We start from the raw sequence: 21,037 nt of genomic DNA, 5'->3' as shown, positions 1-21,037 counted from the left end.
GCGCTGTGGCCACCGCATGTCTTCACACTGAGAGCACCAGTTTCTTGTTGACCCTCACTAACCTGTTGTTGTTGTCACCGTCCCATCCATCCCACCCGTAGGCCATGGAGCACTGTGGCAACCGCATGTCTTCACACTGAGAGCGCCAGTTTCTTGTTGACCCTCACTAACCTGTTGTTGTTGTCACCGTCCCATCCCACCCGTAGGCCATGGAGCGCTGTGGCAACCGCATGTCTTCACACTGAGAGCGCCAGTTTCTTGTTGACCCTCACTAACCTGTTGTTGTTGTCACCGTCCCATCCCACCCGTAGGCCATGGAGCGCTGTGGCAACCGCATGTCTTCACACTGAGAGCGCCAGTTTCTTGTCGACCCTCACTAACCTGTTGTTGTTGTCACCGTCCCATCCCACCCGTAGGCCATGGAGCGCTGTGGCAACCGCATGTCTTCGCACACTGAGAGCGCCAGTTTCTTGTTGACCCTCACTAACCTGTTGTTGTTGTCACCGTCCCATCCCACCCGTAGGCCATGGAGCGCTGTGGCAACCGCATGTCTTCACACTGAGAGCGCCAGTTTCTTGTCGACCCTCACTAACCTGTTGTTGTTGTCACCGTCCCATCCCACCCGTAGGCCATGGAGCGCTGTGGCAACCGCATGTCTTCACACTGAGAGCGCCAGTTTCTTGTCGACCCTCACTAACCTGTTGTTGTTGTCACCGTCCCATCCCACCCGTAGGCCATGGAGCGCTGTGGCAACCGCATGTCTTCGCACACTGAGAGCGCCAGTTTCTTGTTGACCCTCACTAACCTGTTGTTGTTGTCACTGTCCCATCCATCCCACCTGTAGGCCATGGAGCGCTGTGGCAACTGCATGTCTTTGCACACTGAGAGCGCCAGTTTCTTGCAAACTTTAACAGGACGGTTACCCACCAAAAAGGTATCTGTCTACACCGGGGGAGGGGAGGAGCCATGCAGAATGCCCCCTCAACTTATTCGCCTGTCTGTTTTCTGCCACTGTCTACACCGGGGGAGGGGAGGAGCCATGCAGAATGCCCCCTCAACTTATTCGCCTGTCTGTCTTCTGCCACTGTCTACACCGGGGGAGGGGAGGAGCCATGCAGAATGCCCCCTCAACTTATTCGCCTGTCTGTCTTCTGCCACTGTCTACACCGGGGGAGGGGAGGAGCCATGCAGAATGCCCCCTCAACTTATTCGCCTGTCTGTCTTTGGATGTGTGCCTCTTGTTTGGATGGTGTATTTGGGGATTGTGGTCTTTTTGGATGTAGAGCAGGGATGGGCAACTTTGATGGGGTTGGGGACCACAAATAAATCTGAACTCCTAATGAGGGGCCACAGTGGCTTGCAGGTCTGCATACCTACATCCATACACACACATTTGTGGACCCCCAGGAAGAGTAGCTGCTGCTTCTGCAAAAGATAATGGGGATCTAAATAAGCATGCGGCCCTAAGTGACATTTTGTTTGGGGGTTCCCCCCACCCTGCGAGCAAAACATTTTTGCAGCCCCCCTCTTGACAGTTGAGAGAAAAATGTTGTTTTATTAGTTCATTTTCTGCAATTCAACACGTGTGGCAGTTTTAAATCAAGTTTGCTGTAATTCTACACATTATGTCATGGGCTGGAGAAAACATTTAGCAATTTTATGCAATTCTACTCATTTTTCATGTAGCGGCGATATACATTTGTGGTTTTACAGCTAATTTCCTGCAATTGTACACATTTTGCCATAGGGAGGAGAGAATTGTTTGCAGTTTTTAATATGATATCTGGTTGAGTGATTAACAAAATCCATGGGGGACCCCTGGTTGGTAATTCAACTGTGATTACCTCAGGTTTAGATAGCTGGTGAGACTTAACTTACCGATCTGACATAACAGGGGAAAAACTGTGATGCTCAACCACATTTTGAAATTTCACCTTGTGTATTCCACCTCTAACCAGTAAGTCGAGGCCTCAACTGACAAAAGGGGTGTCGCTGGCCTGCAGTTGCCCTTCCCTGATGTAGAGTGTAGATGTCCCACCTCTTGGCTGTGATTTGATTTGTGTGTGTGTGTAATGTACCACTAAACTATAGCACTTTTACTCTTGTTCCGGGAAACGGCACATACTTTTATTTTATATATTTAGATTTTAATGAAGGCTCCCTTTTCAGTGTTATCACCAGACACCAAGTGGATTATTTCCTTCTTTTGAGCAAATATTACATGATTCAGACCAGCTCAAACTAAATTGATGTGTGTGTCTAACTGTCTGGTCTGTGTGTCTCCATCTCTCTGTGTCTCAGTTGTTCCACGAGGAGCTGGCCCTACAGCGGGTGGTGAGCACTGGCATCGTCAGAGAGGGAGCTCTACAACAGGCCTGGTTCTTCTTTGAGCTCATGGTAAGACTACACACAGCTGCATCTCTGGCGCCCTTTTCACACTACTAAGCTGTGCCGACCTGTACTGCTCTGGCCTGGTTGCATATCCAACATAATTGCTTGGTTAGTTTTAAAAACTGATTTTAAGAAGATAAATTGTACAACTACGTGGGGCTTCCAACTTGTGGTGGACTTAGACATCACTGTGTCTGTCCCATTATGGACTCTGTGAGAGCATGGGAAGCACCATTGAGGACATCTTCATTTTGAAGTAGTACATTTTTCTTCCACTACTTGAGTTGGCAAACAAACTGAAAATGTGCGTACCGCCACCTGCAGTGTGTTTGAACAGGTATCATGCCAAGGTTGGCGATGTATTGTCACCTGCAGTTATGGAATGTTTACTCACGAGTGTAATTGATTGGCTGATCCCTCTTGATGACCTGGATGAAATTATGTGATCCTTCCTTAACCCATATGAAGTTTCACACAGTTACTACTTCAAAAATGGTGAAAGTCCTCAATGGTTCTGCCCATGCTAAAACAAGCTTTTGGTCCCTTAGCGTCCTCTATCATCTGCTATGGTTGGGCCCTGTCTCACCTTGATGACCTCACTCCTCAGGTGAAGAGCATCATCCACCACCTGTACTTCACCGACCGGCTGGAGTCGCCCAGAAAGAACCGTTTCCCTGAGCGCTTCATGGATGACATCACAGCCCTGGTCAGCACCATCGCTGGGGACATTGTCTCACGCTTTCAGAAGGTAAGAGTGAGAATTTGAATAAACTTTGTCACCAGCATATGACACACGGGACACTACAGATCAGGCTTACATCAACACAGCAGTTTCTAATGCCACTAACCACACAGATACTTCAAATAAATTGATATTGTATGGTTCTGAGTAAATCAGATCGAGCAGTGTTCTCGAGAATTTAGCCTGACCTCTGACCCTGTGTTTATGTCCAATCAGGACCTGGAGTTGGTGGAGCGTCTGAACACCAGCCTGGCCTTCTTCCTGAATGACCTGCTGTCTGTCATGGATCGAGGCTTTGTCTTCTCCCTCATCAAGACATTTATTTATTTATTTATTTCACCTTTATTTAACCAGGTAGGCAAGTTGAGAACAAGTTCTCATTTACAATTGCGACCTGGCCAAGATAAAGCAAAGCAGTTCGACAGATACAACGACACAGAGTTACACATGGAGTAAAACAAACATACAGTCAATAATACCGTATAAACAAGTCTATATACAATGTGAGCAAATGAGGTGAGAAGGGAGGTAAAGGCAAAAAAGGCCATGGTGGCAAAGTAAATACAATATAGCAAGTAAAACACTGGAATGGTAGTTTTGCAATGGAAGAATGTGCAAAGTAGACATAAAAATAATGGGGTGCAAAGGAGCAAAATAAATAAATAAATAAAATACAGTTGGGAAAGAGGTAGTTGTTTGGGCTAAATTATAGGTGGGCTATGTACAGGTGCAGTAATCTGTAAGATGCTCTGACAGTTGGTGCTTAAAGCTAGTGAGGGAGATAAGTGTTTCCAGTTTCAGAGATTTTTGCAGTTCGTTCCAGTCACTGGCAGCAGAGAACTGGAAGGAGAGGCGGCCAAAGAAAGAATTGGTTTTGGGGGTGACCAGAGAGATATACCTGCTGGAGCGTGTGCTACAGGTGGGAGATGCTATGGTGACCAGCGAGCTGAGATAAGGGGGGACTTTACCTAGCAGGGTCTTGTAGATGACATGGAGCCAGTGGGTTTGGCGACGAGTATGAAGCGAGGGCCAGCCAACGAGAGCGTACAGGTCGCAATGGTGGGTAGTATATGGGGCTTTGGTGACAAAACGGATTGCACTGTGATAGACTGCATCCAATTTGTTGAGTAGGGTATTGGAGGCTATTTTGTAAATGACATTGCCAAAGTCGAGGATTGGTAGGATGGTCAGTTTTACAAGAGTATGTTTGGCAGCATGAGTGAAGGATGCTTTGTTGCGAAATAGGAAGCCAATTCTAGATTTAACTTTGGATTGGAGATGTTTGATATGGGTCTGGAAGGAGAGTTTACAGTCTAACCAGACACCTAAGTATTTGTAGTTGTCCACGTATTCTAAGTCAGAGCCGTCCAGAGTAGTGATGTTGGACAGGCGGGTAGGTGCAGGTAGCGATCGGTTGAAGAGCATGGATTTAGTTTTACTTGTATTTAAGAGCAATTGGAGGCCACGGAAGGAGAGTTGTATGGCATTGAAGCTTGCCTGGAGGGTTGTTAACACAGTGTCCAAAGAAGGGCCGGAAGTATACAGAATGGTGTCGTCTGCGTAGAGGTGGATCAGGGACTCACCAGCAGCAAGAGCGACCTCATTGATGTATACAGAGAAGAGAGTCGGTCCAAGAATTGAACCCTGTGGCACCCCCATAGAGACTGCCAGAGGTCCGGACAGCAGACCCTCCGATTTGACACACTGAACTCTATCAGAGAAGTAGTTGGTGAACCAGGCGAGGCAATCATTTGAGAAACCAAGGCTGTCGAGTCTGCCGATGAGGATGTGGTGGTTGACAGAATCGAAAGCCTTGGCCAGATCAATGAATACGGCTGCACAGTAATGTTTCTTATCGATGGCGGTTAAGACTGGAAACAGGTACTGGGAGAGGGAACCTACCCACTTAGCACCCCAAAAGCACCTCAATGACAACATCCTTGTAGAATCTGCTTTAATTTAAAAGGCTTGGTGATGAAACCACTATGATCGATTACAGAGTGACTTTGTGCACAGGATTTCGGAAGTAACACTACAGTAGCTATCCTGTCAATGATCAATCCTGCTATCCTGCCCAAATGATTACCGCTCTGTAGCACTCACGTCGGTAGCCATGAAGTGCTTTGAAAGGCTGGACATGGTTCACATCAACACCATTATCCCAGAAACACTAGACCCACTCCAATTCGCATACCACTCCAACAGATTCACAGATGACGCAATCTCTATTGCACTCCACACTTTCCCACCTGGACAATAGGAACATCTACGTGAGAATGCTGTTCATTGACTACAGCTTAGGGTTCAACACCATAGTACCCTCAAAGCTCATCACTAAGCTAAGGACCCTGGGACTAAACACCTCCCTCTACAACTGGATCCTGGACTTCCTGACAGGCTTCCTACCCAGGTGGTAAGGGTAGGTAACAACACATCTGCCACGCTGATCCTCATTATGGGTGCCCCTCAGGGGTGCGTGCTTAGTCCTCTCCTGTACTCCCTGTTCACCCACGACTGCGTGGCCAGGCACGACTCCAACACCATTACGTTTGCTGACGACACAGCAGAGGTAGGCCTGATCACCAACAACAGTGAGACAGCCTATAGGGAGGAGGTCAGAGACCAGGCCAGGACAACATCCTCTCCCTCAATGTGAGCAAGACGAAGGAGCTGATCGTGGACTACAGGAAAAGGTGGACTGAACAAGCCCCCATCAATATTGACTGGGCTGTAATGGAGCGGATTGAGAGCTTCATGTTCCTTGGTGTCCAAATCACCAACAAACTATCTTGGTCCAAACACACCAAGACAGTCGTGAAGAGTGCACGACAACACCTTTTCCCCCTCAGGAGACTGAAAAGGTATGGCAACTGCTCGGCATCTGACCGTAAGACGCTACAGAGGGTAGTGCGTACGGCCCAGTCCATCAGGGGCCAAACTTCCTGCCATCCAGGACCTATATACTAGGCGGTGTCAGAGGAAGGCCTGAAAAGTTGATAAAGACTCCAGTCACCCAAGTCATAGACTGTTCTCTCTGCTACCACACGGCAAGCGGTACCGGATCGCCAAGTCTAGGTCCCAAAGGCTCCATAACAGCTTCTACCCCCAAGCCATACGACTGCTGAACAATTGATCAAATTGCCACCTGGACTATTTACATTGAAACACCTTTGTTTTTACACTGTTGCTACTCGCTGTTTATTAACTATGCATAGTCACTTTACCCCTACCTACATGTACAAAATCATTTGACTAACCTGTACCCCCACACATTAACTCGTTATCGGTACCTCCTGTATATAGCCTCGTTGTTTTATTGGTTTACTTTTGAACTCTTTCTTGAATTGCATTGTTGGTTAATGGCTTGTAAGTAAGCATTTCACGGTAAGGTCTACTAATCAAATCAAATCAAATTTATTTATATAGCCCTTCGTACATCAGCTGATATCTCAAAGTGCTGTACAGAAACCCAGCCTAAAACCCCAAACAGCACCTGTACTACACCTGTTGTATTCGGAGCACGTGACAAATAAGATTTGATTTGAATTACAGTATTGGATATCACTTCACTGACTTGGAGTAAAGGGCCTCAACAGTGCTTCTCCATCAAACCCCGTTTTGGGCACTTTTCTAGATCTCATTCCATGTCTTTCCCCAGGTGTCCACTAAGCTGTACACGCTGCAGAACCCGACTCTGGAGTCCCTGTGACTCGACTTCCTGAGGATCGTCTGTAGCCACGAGCACTACGTCACACTTAACCTGCCCTGCAGTCTCCTCACTCCTCCCGCCTCGCCTTCACCCAGCACGTCATCCGCAACCTCACAGGTCAGCTATACACCGTACATACACACTGGACACACACATACAGCTGAAGTCGGAAGATTACATACAGCTTAGCAAAATACATTTAAACTCAGTTTTTCACAATTCCTGACATTGAATCCTAATAAAAATTCCCTGTCTTAGGTCAGTTAGGATCACCACTTTATTTTAAGAATGTGAAATGTCAGAAAAATATTGGAGTGATTTATTTCAGAGTTTATTTCTTTCATCACATTCCCAGTGGGTCAGAAGTTTACATACGCTCAATTAGTATTTGATAGCATTGCCTGTAAATTGTTTAACTTGGGTCAAAGGTTTCGGGTAGCCTTCTACAAGCTTCCCACAATAAGTTGGGTGAATGTTGGCCCATTCCTCCTGACAGAGCTGGTGTAACTGAGTCAGGTTTGTAGGCCTCCTTGTGCACGACAACGCTTTTTCAGTTCTGCCACACAAATTTTCTATAGGTTTGAGGTCAGGGCTTTGTGATGGCCACTCCAATACCTTGACTTTGTGGTCCTTAAGCCATTTTGCCATAACTTTGGAAGTATGCTTGGGGTCATTGTCCATTTGGAAGACCCATTTGTGACCAAGCTTTAACTGATGTCTTCATATGTTGCTTCAATATATCCACATAATTTCCCCTCATTTAGCCATCTATTTTGTGAAGTGCACCAGTCCCTCCTGCAGCAAAGCACCCCCACAACATGATGCTGCCACCCCGAGCTTCACGGTTGGGATGATGTTCTTCGGCTTGCAAGCCTCTCCCTTTTTCCCCCAAACATAACGATGGTCATTATGGCCAAGCAGTTCTATTTTTGTTTCATCAGACCAGAGGACTTTTCTCCAAAAAGTACGATCTTTGTCCACATGTGCAGCAAACCGTAGTCTGGCTTTTTTTATGGTGATTTTTGAGCAGTGTCTTCTTCCTTGCTGAGCGGCCTTTCAAGTTATGTCGATGTAGGACTTGTGGATATCGATACTTTTGTACCTGTTTCCTCCAGCATCTTCACAAGGTCCTTTGCTGTTGTTCTGGGATTGATTTTCACTTTTTGCACCAAAGAACGTCCATCTCTAGGAGACAGATTGCGTCTCCTTCCTGAGCGGTATGACGGCTGCGTGGTCACATGGTGTTTATACTTGCGTACTATTGTTTGTACAGATGAACGTGGTTCCTTCAGGCATTTGGAAATTGCTCCCAAGGATGAACCAGACTTGTGGAGGTCTAAAAAAAACAAATCTAAGATTTGCTGCTTTCTTTAGATTTCCCATGATGTCAAGCAAAGAGGCACATGAGTTTGAAGGTAGGCCTTGAAATGCATCCACAGGTACACCTCCAATTGACTCAAATAATGTCAATTAGCCTATCAGAAGCTTGTGAAGCCATGACATCATTTTCTGGAATTTTCCAAGCTGTTTAAAGGCACTGTCAACTTAGTGTATGTAAATTTCTGACCCACTGGAATTGTGATACAGTGAGTTATAAGTGAAATAATCTGTCTGTAAACAATTGTTGGAAAAATGACTTGTGTCATGTACAAAGTAGAGTTCCAACCGAGTTGCCAAAACTATAGTTTGTTAACAAGAAATGTGTGGAGTGGTTGAAAAACAAGTTTTAATGACTCCAACCTAAGTGTATGTTAACTTCCGACTTCATCTGTATATACGCACCAGATATACGCACGCACACACGTCCTGGAGTAGTAAGTGGTTGTGTGGACAATTTCTCTAAATCTCCCCTGTTTCTCACTCTCTCCGTACCTCTCTCCATCTCCACAGAGTTCTGGCTTCTCTACCCATGCCCAGGACCAGACGATTGCCAACATGTTTGAGTTGTCTGTCCCCTTCAGAGAGCAGCACTACCTGGCTGGTCTGGTGCTGACTGAACTGGCTGTCATCCTGGACCCAGAGGGCGAAGCGTCAGTAATCGTAAACTGTGTTACTGTCTGTGTGTTTGTGTGTGATATGGAGACCGAGAGGTTATGTCATTTGGCTCCTTTGTCGCTCTCTATCATTCTCGAGGCAGGCTCCTAGGTGGTTAGTACATTGTTACTGTGTGTGAGGGTTACTGTGGTCACATGGACCTCATGTTTCTCTCGTCATTCTGTACTGTCTGAAGGTCTGGGGGGGTACTGTGTGTGATGTGCTGTTGAGAAAGTGTCTCTCCTTTGACCTATACTGTGTGTCTTTGTCATATTCAGCCCTCTCAAGGGCAGTACAATGTGTGAGTGAGTGACTGTTAACTTCTTATGGTATAGGGGACGCTTGCGTCCCACTTGGCCAAAAGCCAGGGAAAATGCAGCACAGCAAATTTAAATAAATTTATATAAAAATCAAACTTTCATTAAATCACACATGTAAGATACTAAATTAAAGCTACACTCGTTGTGAATCCAGCCAACATGTCAGATTTAAAAAGGCTTTTCGGCAAAAGCATAAGCTATTATCTGATGATAGCACAACAGTAAACAAAGAGGGTAGCATATTTCAACCCTGCGGGTTCTACACAAAACGCAGAAATAAAATATAAAACATGCATTACCTTTGACGAGCTTCTTTTGTTGGCACTCCAATATGTCCCATAAACATCACAATTGGTCCTTTTGTTTGATTAATTCGGTCGATATATATCCAAAATGTCCATTTTTATTTGGCGCGTTTGATCCAGAAAGAAACAGCTTCCAAATTGCACAACATCACCACGAAACATTTCAAACTACTTTTGTAATACAACTTTAGGTATTTTTAAACATTAATAATCCATCAAATTGGAGACGGGTCTATCTGTGTTCAATACAGGAAGACAACAAACCATGCTACTTTTCAAGTCTTGCGCAACTCTCAACAGTGTTACGGAGTTCCTAGATGGCCGTACTTCTTCATTGCACAAATAAATAACCTCAACCAAATTCCAAAGACTGGTGACATCCAGTGGAAGCGGTAGGAACTAAGAAATATCGTTTCCCAATGAGAACTCCGTGAACAGACAAAACATTTTTTGACCGGTTAGTCCTCAGGGTTTTGCCTGCTACATAAGTTCTGTTATACTCACAGACATGATTCACACAGTTTTAGAAACTTCAGAGTGTTTTCTATCCACATCTACTAATAATATGCATATCTTATATTCTTGACACGAGTAGCAGGAAGTTGAAATTGGGCACGCTATTTATCCAAAAGTGAAAATGCTGCCCCCTATATCTTAAGAAGTTAATAAGCGGGGTTATCGTTCATCTGACGTATACAATGAGTGTTCAAAATATTAAGAACACTTTCCTAATATTGAGCTGCACCGCCCACTTTGCCTTCAGAACAGCTTAAATTTGTTCGGGGCATGGACTCCATAGGTTGTCGAAAGCGTTGCACAAGGAGCGATCCACAAGGGCCCATGTTGACTCCAATGCTTCCCAAAGTTGTCAAGTTGGCTGGACGTCTTTTGGGTGGTGGACCATTCTTGATACACACGGGAAATTGTTGAGCTTGAAAAACCCAGCAGCATTGCAGTTCTTGACACAAACCTACAAAAATGTTGATGTGAACATCTGCCCCATATAGTGTCAGTTTAAAAGGCCAGCTAATGATGGTTTTTGACTTTTTCCCATATATTCTATGCATGGTGTATGTTATTAGCAGGAAGCGTTATCACTTGTAGCCCAACTGATGCAGCATAGTGGCTATAAATAAATAGGCTGAAGCATGGAGTAGCCTATCTGCATTTATCCTACTGAGCTTATCATTAGCTAGATCCAAAATGTGACCTTTAAAAAATTAAGTAAAAAATAATTAAAAGTAACACAAAAGAACAATAACGAGGCTATATAAAGGGGGTACCGGTACCGAGTCAGTGTGCTGGGGTACAGGTTAGTTGAGGGAATTTGTACATGTAATTAGGGGTGAAATGACTATGCATAGATAATAAACAACGAGTAGCAGCAGTGTACAAAACAAATGTGGCGGGGAAGGTGGTGTCAATGTAAATAGTCTGGTGGCCAATTCATTAATTGTTCAGCAGTCTTATGGCTTGGGGGTAGAAGCTGTTAAGGAGCCTTTTGGTCCTAGACTTGGCGCTCTGGGACCTCTTGCCGTGCGGTAGCAGAGAAAACAGTCTATGACTTTGGTGACTGGAGTATCTGACAATTTTATGGGCTTTCCTCTGACACCGCCTAGTATATAGGTCCTGGATGGCAGGAAGCTTGGCTCCACTGATGTACTGGGCCGTACGCACTACTCTCTGTAGCGCCTTACTGTCAGATGCCGAGCAGTTGTCATACCAGGCAGTAATGCAACCAGTCAGGATGCTCTCGATGGTGCAGCTGTAGAACTTTTTGAGCACCTAGGGACCCATGCCAAATCTTTTCAGTCTCCTGAGGGGAAAAAGGTTTTGTTGTGCCCTCTTCATGACTGTCTTGGTGTGTTTGTTTATTTAACCTTTATTTAACTGATGCGGACACCAAGGAACTTTAAACTCTCGACCCAGTCCATTACAGCCCCGTCGATGTTAATGGGGGCCTGTTCGGCCTACCTTTTCCTGTAGTCCATGATCAGCTCCTTTGTCTTGCTCACATTGAGGGAGAGGTTGGTGCCCTGGCACCACACTGCCAGTTCTCTGACCTCCTCTCTATAGGCTGTCTCATTGTGATCAGGCCTACCACTGTTGTGTCATCAGCAAACGTAATAATGGTGTTGGAGTCGTGTTTGGCCAAATGAGTGAACAGGGAATGTTTATCCTAAAAGTGTATCAACAACGTTGTGCCCGCAGTGGAGTACAGGAGGGGACTAAGTACACACCCCTGAGGGGCCCCAGTGTTGTGGATCAGCGTGGCAGACATGTTGTTGCCTACCCTTACTACCTGGGGAGGCCCGTTTTGTGAAGTCCAGAATCCAGTTGTAGAGGGACGTGTTTAGTCCTATGGTCCTTAGCTAGTGATGAGCTTTGTGGGCTCTATGGTGTTGAACACTGAGCTGTAGTCAATGAACAGAATTCTCACATAAGTGTTCCTTTTGTCCATGTGGGAAAGGGCAGTGTGGAGTGCGATTGGTGGATCTGTTGAGGCGGTATGCATATTGGAGTGGGTCTAGGGTATCCGGGATTATGCTGTTGATGTGAGCCATGTCCAGCCTTTCAAAGCACTTCATGGCTACCGACGTGAGTGCCACGGGGTGGTTATCATTTAGGCAGGTTACCTTTGCTTTCTTGGGCACAGGGACTATGGTGGTCTGCTTGAAACATGTAGGTATTACAGACTCGGTCAGGGAGAGGTTGAAAATGTCAGTGGAGACACTTGCCAGTTGGTCTGCACATGCTTTGAGTACACATCCTGGTATTCCATCTGGCCCCGCGGCTTTGTGAATGTTGACCTGTTTAACGGTCTCACTCACATCGGCTACCGAGAGCGTTATGACACAGTCTTCCATAACAGCTGGTGCTCTCGTGCATGCTTCAGGGTTGCTTGTCTCGAAGCGAGCATTAAAGCCATTTAGCTCATCTGGTAGGCTCGTGTCACTGGGCAGCTTGCGTCTGGGTTTCCCTTTGTAGTCCGTAATAGTTTTCAAGCCCTGACACATCCGACGAGCGTCAGAGCCGGTCTAGTATGATTCAATCTTCATCCGCTTTGCTTGTTTGATAGTTGTTATGAGGGCATAGCAGGATTAGTCCAGATTAATGTCCCACTCATTGAAAGCGGAAGCTCTAGCCTTTAGCTCGATGCGGATGTTGCCTGTAATCCACGGCTTCTGGTTGGGATATGTACGTACGGTCACTATTGGGACGACGTCGTCGATGCACTTATTGATGAAGCCGATGACTGAGGTGGTATACTCCTTGATGAATTGGGACATGCTTAACACCCTGGCCATCCTACAATCTAAGCTAGATTCCCTCAATCTCACTCTAATTATCAAGGAACCTACCAGGTACAACCCTAAATCTGTAACCATGGGCACCCTCTTAGATATCATCCTGACCAACTTGCCCTCTAAATACACCTCTGCTATCTTCAACCAGGATCTCAGCGATCACTGCCTCATTGCCTGCGTGCGTAATGGGTCCGCGGTCGAACGACCCCCCCCCATCACTGTCAAACACTCCCTAAAACACTTCAGCAAGCAGGACTTTCTAACCGACATGGCCTGGGTATGCTGGAAGGATATTGACCTCATCCTGTCAGTAGAGGATGCCTGGTTGCTCTTCAAAAGTGCTTTCCTCTCCATCTTAATCAAGCATGCCCCATTCCAAAAATGTTGAACTAAGAACAGATTTCACCCCAGCCCTTGACCAGCACAATAACATTCTGTGGCGTTCTTCATATACATTGTGGTGTGGCGTTCTTCACATACAGCGTGTTGAAGAAGGCGCAACAGCGACTCTTCAACCTCAGGGGGCTGAAGAAATTTTGCTTGTCACCTAAAACACTCACAAACCTTTACAGATGCAAAATCGATAGCATCCTGTCGACCTGTATCAACGCCTGGTATGGCAACTGCACCGCCCTTAGCCGCAAGGCTCTCCAGAGAGTATTACGGTCTGCGCAACGCATCACCGGGGTAAAACTACTGCCCTCCAGGACACCTAAAGCACCCGATGTCACAGGAAGGCCAAAAATATCATCAAGGACAACAACCACCCAAGCCACTGCCTGTACACCCAGCTATCATTTAGAAGGCGAGGTCAGTACAGGTGCATCAAAGCTGGGACCGAGAGACTGGAAAAAGCTCAAGGCCATCAGACTGTTAAACAGCCATCGCTAACATAGAGATGATGCTGCCAACATACAGACTCAAATCTCTGGCCACTTAAATAAATGGACTTAATAAAGGTATCACTAGTCACTTTAAATAACTACACTTTAATGTTTATATCCTACATTACTCATCTCATATGTATATTCTGTATTCTATACCATCTACTGCATCTTGCCTATGACGCACAGCCATCTCTCATCCATATATTTATATGTACATATTCTTTTTCATCCCTTTACATTTGTGTGTAGAAGGTTGATTTTATGAATTTGTTAAGATAACTTGTTAGATATTACTGCATTGTCGGAACTAGAAGCCAAGCATTTCGCAACACTTGCATTAACATCTGCTAACCGTGTGTATGTGACCAGTAACATTTGATTTGATACCTCACGCTGTCTTTTGTTTACGCAAACGTTTTTGGGTCAAAAATGACAAAACAACTGTTTAAAATTAGCATCAGCTAGAAACGCTATAATGCGTCAGGAAATAGTTTGGTCAATGTGTTTGGACTGGTTCCTGTCCAAGAAAACAACAACCTCTGCCGTTCTCTCTCCCTAACCTATAGGATTTTGGCTTACATAAGAAGGTGATCAGTGTGGTCCATAACCTGCTGTCCACCCATGACTCTGACCCCCGCTCCGCTGACCCTGAGGTCAAGACCCGTGTCGCCATGCTCTACCTGCCACTCATCGGCATCGTCATGGAAACGCTGCCCCAGCTGCACGACTTCACGGGTGGGTCTAAATTCTATATTTAACCTTCCGTGTCCCAAACCTTCAGGAGTCTGTAGATATGTGGAGTTTATCCATACGTGAATGGCTGTGTGATTAGATTAAAGGACTATCAGGTGGCTTTAGAAGTCTTTGGGCATCCCACTGGTTCTGGTGCTGCTCAGGAAAAGCACATTTAAACAATGTCTGCAACTCTAATTTTGTTTTGTGCTTGTTGATCCTGATTGTTTTCTCCACCCCTCATTTCTGTAGATTCTCATATCCAGTGGGGCCGCCCTGGGGGAGCTCGGGGTCCGCAGATGGGACCGGGGGGGGGTGAGTCTGTAGAGGACGGCAACAGCATGATCAGTCAGACTGTTGCCATGGCGATAGCGGGGACCTCATCTCCAATGTCCCGTCCCAGCAGCTTCCTGCTCAACCCACAGGCAACTACAATTCCTGTTCTCTCTTTCTCTATCCCTTCCTCGCTTATTCCCTCTGTCTTTTATTCCAGTCTCTTTCTCTCCTTCTGTTAAGTTCCCCCTTTCTACCTCTTTACTTTCATAACTCTCTGTTTTGCTGACCTTTTTTCCCTTGGTCTCTTCCCATCTCCCTCTCTCCAGGCCAGTCGTCCGCACGCCACCTTCTCAGCAGAGTCCAGTCGCAGTCTATTGATCTGTCTGCTGTGGGTTCTGAAGAATGCAGATGAGTGTGTCCTACATAAGTGGTTCACTGACCTGTCTGTCTCTCCCAGCTCAACCGTCTGCTGGACATGCTCTACCTCTGTGTCTCCTGCTTCGAGTACAAGGTAACGTGACACCTGGAGCACAGAAAAAGCATGCGCGTGTTGTAGATCTATTGTAGTAATGCCTCAAATCTGTAGAACCACGTCAAGCCTCACTTGACAGTCCATTATTGTGTGCCTGGATAAGACTGGTTGGAGAGAAACTTATTTCACAAGGTTTTATTAATTTGTACTTCCCAGGCTCTTTTTTTTCAAATCGGTACATGTACAGTTGAAGTCAGAAGTTTACACACACCTCAGCCAAATATATTTAAACTCAGTTTTTCACAATTCCTGACATTAATCCTAGTAAAAATTACCTGTCTTAGATCAGTTAGGAACACCACTTTTTTAAGAATGTGAAATGTAATAGTAGAATGATTTATTTCAGATTTTATTTCTTTCATCACATTCCCAGTGGGTCAGAAGTTTACATGCACTCAATTAGTAATTTGGTAGCATTGCCTTTAAATTTTTAACTTGGGTCAAACGTGGGTTAATTTTGGCCCATTCATCCTGACAGAGCTGATGTAACTGAGTCAGTTTTGTAGGCCTCTTTGCTCGCACACACCTTTTCAGTTCTGCCCACAAATGTTCTATAGGATTGAGGTCAGGGCTTTGTGATCGCCACTCCAATACCTTGACTTTGTTGTCCTTAAGCCATTTTGCCACAACTTTGGAAGTATGCTTGGGGTCATTGTCCATTTGGAAGACCCATTTGTGACCAAGCTTTAACATCTTGAGATGTTGCTTCAACATATCCACATAATTTTCCTGCCTCACGATGCCATCTATTTTGTGAAGTGCACCTGTCCCTCAGGCAGCAAAGTACCCCCACATCATGATGCTGCCACCCCCGTGCTTCACGGTTGGGATGGTGTTCTTTGGCTTGCAAGCCTCCCCCTTTTCCTCCAAACATAACGATGGTCATTATTTTCGCCAAACAGTTCTATTTTTGTTTCATCAGATCAGAGGACATTTCTCCAAAAAGTACAATCTTTGTCCCCATGTGCAAACTGTAGTCTGGCTTTTTTATGGCAGTTTTTGAGCAGTGCCTTCTTCCTTGCTGAGCGGCCTTTCAGGTTATGTCAATATAGGACTTGTTTTACTGTGGATATAGATACTTTTGTACCTGTTCGCTTCAGCATCTTCACAAGGTCCTTTTGATTGATTTGCAGTTTTTGCACCAAAGTACGTTCATCTCTAGGAGACAAAACGCGTCTCCTTCCTAAGTGGTATGACGGCTGCGTGGTCCCATGGTGTTTATACTTGCATACTTTTGTTTGTACAGATGAACGTGGAACCTTCAGGCGTTTGGAAATTGCTCCCAAGGATGAACCAGACTTGTGGAGTTCTACAATTGTTTTATTTCCCCATGATATTAAGCGGAGGCACTGAGTTTGAAGGTAGGACTTGAAATACATCCACAGGTACACCTCCAATTGACTCAAATGATGTCAATTAGCCTGACAGAAGCTTCTATGAGCTTCTAGTCATGAATTTTCCAAGTCATAGGGCTGAGATCCCGCTAACGGGATCGATATGACAATAGCCAGTGAAAGTGCAGGGCGCCAAATTCAAAACAACAGAAATCTCATAATTAAAATTCCTCAGACATACAGTGGGGCAAAAAAGTATTTAGTCAGCCACCAATTGTGCAAGTTCTCCCACTTAAAAGTATGAGAGAGACCTGTAATTTTCATCATAGGTACACTTCAACTATGACAGACAAAATGAGAAAAAAATCCATAAAATCACATTGTAGGATTTTTAATGAATTTATTTGAAAATTATGGTGGAGAATAAGTATTTGGTCAATAACAAAAGTTTATCTCAATACTTTGTTATATACCCTTTGTTGGCAATGACAGAGGTCAAATGTTTTCTGTAAGTCTTCACAAGGTTTTCACACACTTTTAGTGGTATTTTGGCCCAATCCTCCATGCAGATCTCCTCTAGAGCAGTGATGTTTTGGGGCTGTTGCTGGGCAGCACGGACTTTCAACCCCCTCCAAAGATTTTTTATGGTGTTGAGATCTGGAGACTGGCTAGGTCACTCCAGGACCTTGAAATGCTTCTTACGAAGCCACTCCTTCGTTGCCCGGGCAGTGTGTTTGGGATCATTGTCATGCTAAAAGACCCAGCCATGTTTCATCTTCAATGCCCTTGCTGATGGAAGGAGGTTTTCACTCAAAATCTCACGATACATGGCCCCATTCATTCTTTCCTTTACACGGATCAGTCGTCCTGGTCCCTTTGCAGAAAAACAGCCCCAAAGCATGATGTTTCCACCCCCATGCTTCACAGTAGGTATGGCGTTCTTTGGATGCAACTCAGCATTCTTTGTCCTCCAAACACGACGAGTTGAGTTTTTACCAAAAAGTTCTCTTTTGGTTTCATCTGACCATATGACATTCTCCCAATCTTCTTCTGGATAATCCAAATCGTCTCTAGCAAACCTCAGACGGGCCTGTTAAACCCACCACAGTGTCTGATTTCAAATTTTTTTTGTTCGATAATGTCCATCATTTATGTCCAAATAGCTCCTTTTGTTAGAGCGTTTGCTAATCAAATCCAAACTCACGAAGCGCGTTCACTAGGAGCAACCAACCTCAGATTTCCCACCTCCTGGTTGTTGTTTTGTCTCAGGTTTCTGCCTGCCATATGAGTTCTGTTTTACTCACAGACATCATTCAAACAGTTTTAGAAACTTCAGTGTGTTTCATATCCACATATACTAATAATATGCATATATTAGCAACTGGGACTGAGGAGCAGGTAGTTTACTCTGGGTACATCTGCGCACCTTATTCATCCAAGCTACTCAATACTTCCCCCAGCCATAAGAAGTTAAAGTCAACTTAGTGTATGTAAACTTCTGACCCACTGGAATTGTGATACAGTGAAATAGTCTGTCTGTAAACAATTGTTGGAAAAATTACTTGTGTCATGCACAAAGTAGATGTCCTAACCGTCTTGCCAAAACTATAGTTTGTTACAAGAAATGTGTGTAGTGGTTTAAAAACAAGTTTTAATGTCTCCAACCTAAGTGTATGTAAATCTCCGACTTCAACTGTGTGTGTGTGTGTGTGTGTGTGTGTGTGTGTGTGTGTGTGTGTGTGTGTGTGTGTGTGTGTGTGTGTGTGTGTGTGTGTGTGTGTGTGTGTGTGTGTGTGTGTGTGTGTGTGTGTGTGTGTGTGTGTGTGCCTGTGTGTCTGTCTGTCTGTCTGTCTGTCTGTCTGTCTGTCTGTCTGTCTGTCTGTCTGTCTGTCTGTCTGTCTGTCTGTCTGTCTGTCTGTCTGTCTGTCTGTCTGTCTGTCTGTCTGTCTGTCTGTCTGTCTGTCTGTCTGTCTGTCTGTCTGTCTGTCTGTCTGTCTGTCTGTCTGTCTGTCTGTCTGTCTGTCTGTCTGTCTGTCTGTCTGTCTGTCTGTCTGTCTGTCTGTCTGTCTGTCTGTCTGTCTGTCTGTCTGTCTGTCTGTCTGTCTGTCTGTCTGTCTGTCTGTCTGTCTGTCTGTCTGTCTGTCTGTCTGTCTGTCTGTCTGTCTGTCTGTCTGTCTGTCTGTCTGTCTGTCTGTCTGTCTGTCTGTCTGTCTGTCTGTCTGTCTGTCTGTCTGTCTGTCTGTCTGTCTGTCTGTCTGTCTGTCTGTCTGTCTGTCTGTCTGTCTGTCTGTCTGTCTGTCTGTCTGTCTGTCTGTCTGTCTGTCTGTCTGTCTGTCTGTCTGTCTGTCTGTCTGTCTGTCTGTCTGTCTGTCTGTCTGTCTGTCTGTCTGTCTGTCTGTCTGTGAGGTTGGGTTACAAGTGGAAGTATCAGTTGGACCTTGTGTGCAGTTGACTAATAAAGTCATCTTACTCGGAGAGCTTTCCTACTCTCTTCGGCTCACCTTACTCTTATATAATCCATCTCTATTCCATTTTAACTCTCTTGCTGTGTTGGTGTGGCGCAGTAACCCTGTGTAACTTCTTCCTCATCGTGGAAAAAGGCCCATGTTGTTTTCACCACCATGCAGGGGAAGAAGGCCTTTGAGCGCATGAACAGCCTGACCTTCAAGAAGTCCAAGGACATGAAGGCCAAGCTGGAGGAGGCCATACTGGGGAGCATCGGGGCACGGCAGGAGATGGTCCGCCGCAGCAGGGGACAGCTGGGTACACACGGAACACACACGCACACACATTGGGAAAAGTGATCTGAAAATGACCATACCATCTCTCTCGCCTTTACCTTCTCTTTTCCTTTCGCTCCACATCTCCTCACCCTCTCTACCCCTTTGCCTAATTTGTCCCTTCTCTCCTCCTCTTATGTCGTCCCCCATAGAGAGGAGTCCGTCAGGCAGTTGCTTCGGCAGCCAGGAAAATCTGCGCTGGAGAAAAGACATGACACACTGGCGCCAGCACAGCGAGAGGATGGACAAGTATGCTTACGCTTTTTACACACACACATACACACAGAGAGCGAGATAGAGAGAGATGCATGCACACATCGCCATCTCACAATCCACTCGGGCCCTATAGTGGGCTTCTTAAAAGAAACAAGTATCTAGTTTGAACTGAACAAGCCCACACCGAGCGATATGGGTTGGATTCCTGATGCTACAACAGCAGAATACACGCTATCCTATTGTTTTTAGATGCTCCGTGTTTAAAACGCCTGTAAGGCACATGCGTCTTTTCTTCTGTCCCATTTAATCTGTTAACTCATTCCTCCGAATGTTCTCTCGTGTCTCACTGTGCCTCTGTATAGGAGCCACAGATCACTCAGGTATTGTATTGAATGGTCCCCCTGGAGTCAGTGTGCTGCAGTGCTCTGAGTTTCTCCTGCTGCTTTGGTCACCTGACTCATTACCTCCGAACCCTGACCTCTGACCCCCTAACCTCTCCTGTAACGGTGCTTGTGGTTTATGTCTGTCTGGTGCCTGCAGTGGGACTGCTGGTCCTTTAACCAGTGCTCATTTGGGTTCTGACTGATGTGTGTCTATTCCCTATTCTGGGTTTAGATGGGGGAAATCGATGTGATTCTGTCGCAAATGGTAGGCTCTCAATTGGTTGATTCAGCATGTGTGACAATTTGCACAGTAGAAAATGTAGATGATTGTACAGAATGTGTACTTGCCAATTAGTCCCGTTTGTAATACTGAATGTCCATTTATCAAAAAAAATTAAATGGAAAAGCACTTTCATAGAAATCACATCTTCTATAGGTGTGGCCTCTACCCCTACCGCTCTCCATCCAACCAGTGCCCCCCTAACCTTCCTCCTGTCTTACCTCTGCTGCCTAACATGCTTACCACACCACTCGCGTCACGTGCGCAAACTTTGCGAAATAAATGTACACGTACATATTATTCAATCATTGCAACCACATTGCTCGCAAGCGTCTACATGGCGTCTACATTTGTGACGCTCAACGCGCTTCAAGTCCGGGCTTCAAGTAGCATCTCCTCATTGGCTTTTAGGACCATATACCCACATGCCATCTCCTCATTGTTTTTTAGGAGCGTATACCCACGTGGGTGATTGAAAGATGAACTGAGGTCAGCACTCCAGTCAGTTGCAGTAATGCACTGTAAAGTTGGCTGCCAACCTTCATATAAAGTCCAAAGAGAAAAGAAGAAGCCTGAAGGAAGGAGGGGAGATGATGAGAAACTAATTTGGTTTACCGTTTTATCTGTGGATGAATTGTCAGAGTAGTGGACCTTGTGCATTTCAGGTGAAATAACAACCCAGTGTTTATATCCCAGGACAAATGAGCTAGCAACAGTAAGCTAGCTAGTTCTATTGCCATAAATGTTTAATGCTTTTTGACTTGTTCCCAAATTAATATAATTGGTTCAGAGTTTGTTTTGATATTTC

At 45.3% G+C, this 21,037-nt stretch overlaps 1 pseudogene; it reads left to right on the top strand.

Annotated features, from left to right (window-relative positions):
- Nucleotides 1-21,037, top strand: part of LOC124038022 — a 93,003-nt pseudogene that overhangs the window by 62,563 nt on the left and 9,403 nt on the right.

This window comes from Oncorhynchus gorbuscha, linkage group LG06 (assembly GCF_021184085.1).
Source record: "Oncorhynchus gorbuscha isolate QuinsamMale2020 ecotype Even-year linkage group LG06, OgorEven_v1.0, whole genome shotgun sequence".
Taxonomy (NCBI): domain Eukaryota; kingdom Metazoa; phylum Chordata; class Actinopteri; order Salmoniformes; family Salmonidae; genus Oncorhynchus; species Oncorhynchus gorbuscha.
Note: the sequence above shows the minus strand (reverse complement) of the source record. Positions and strands in the feature narration are given on the sequence as shown.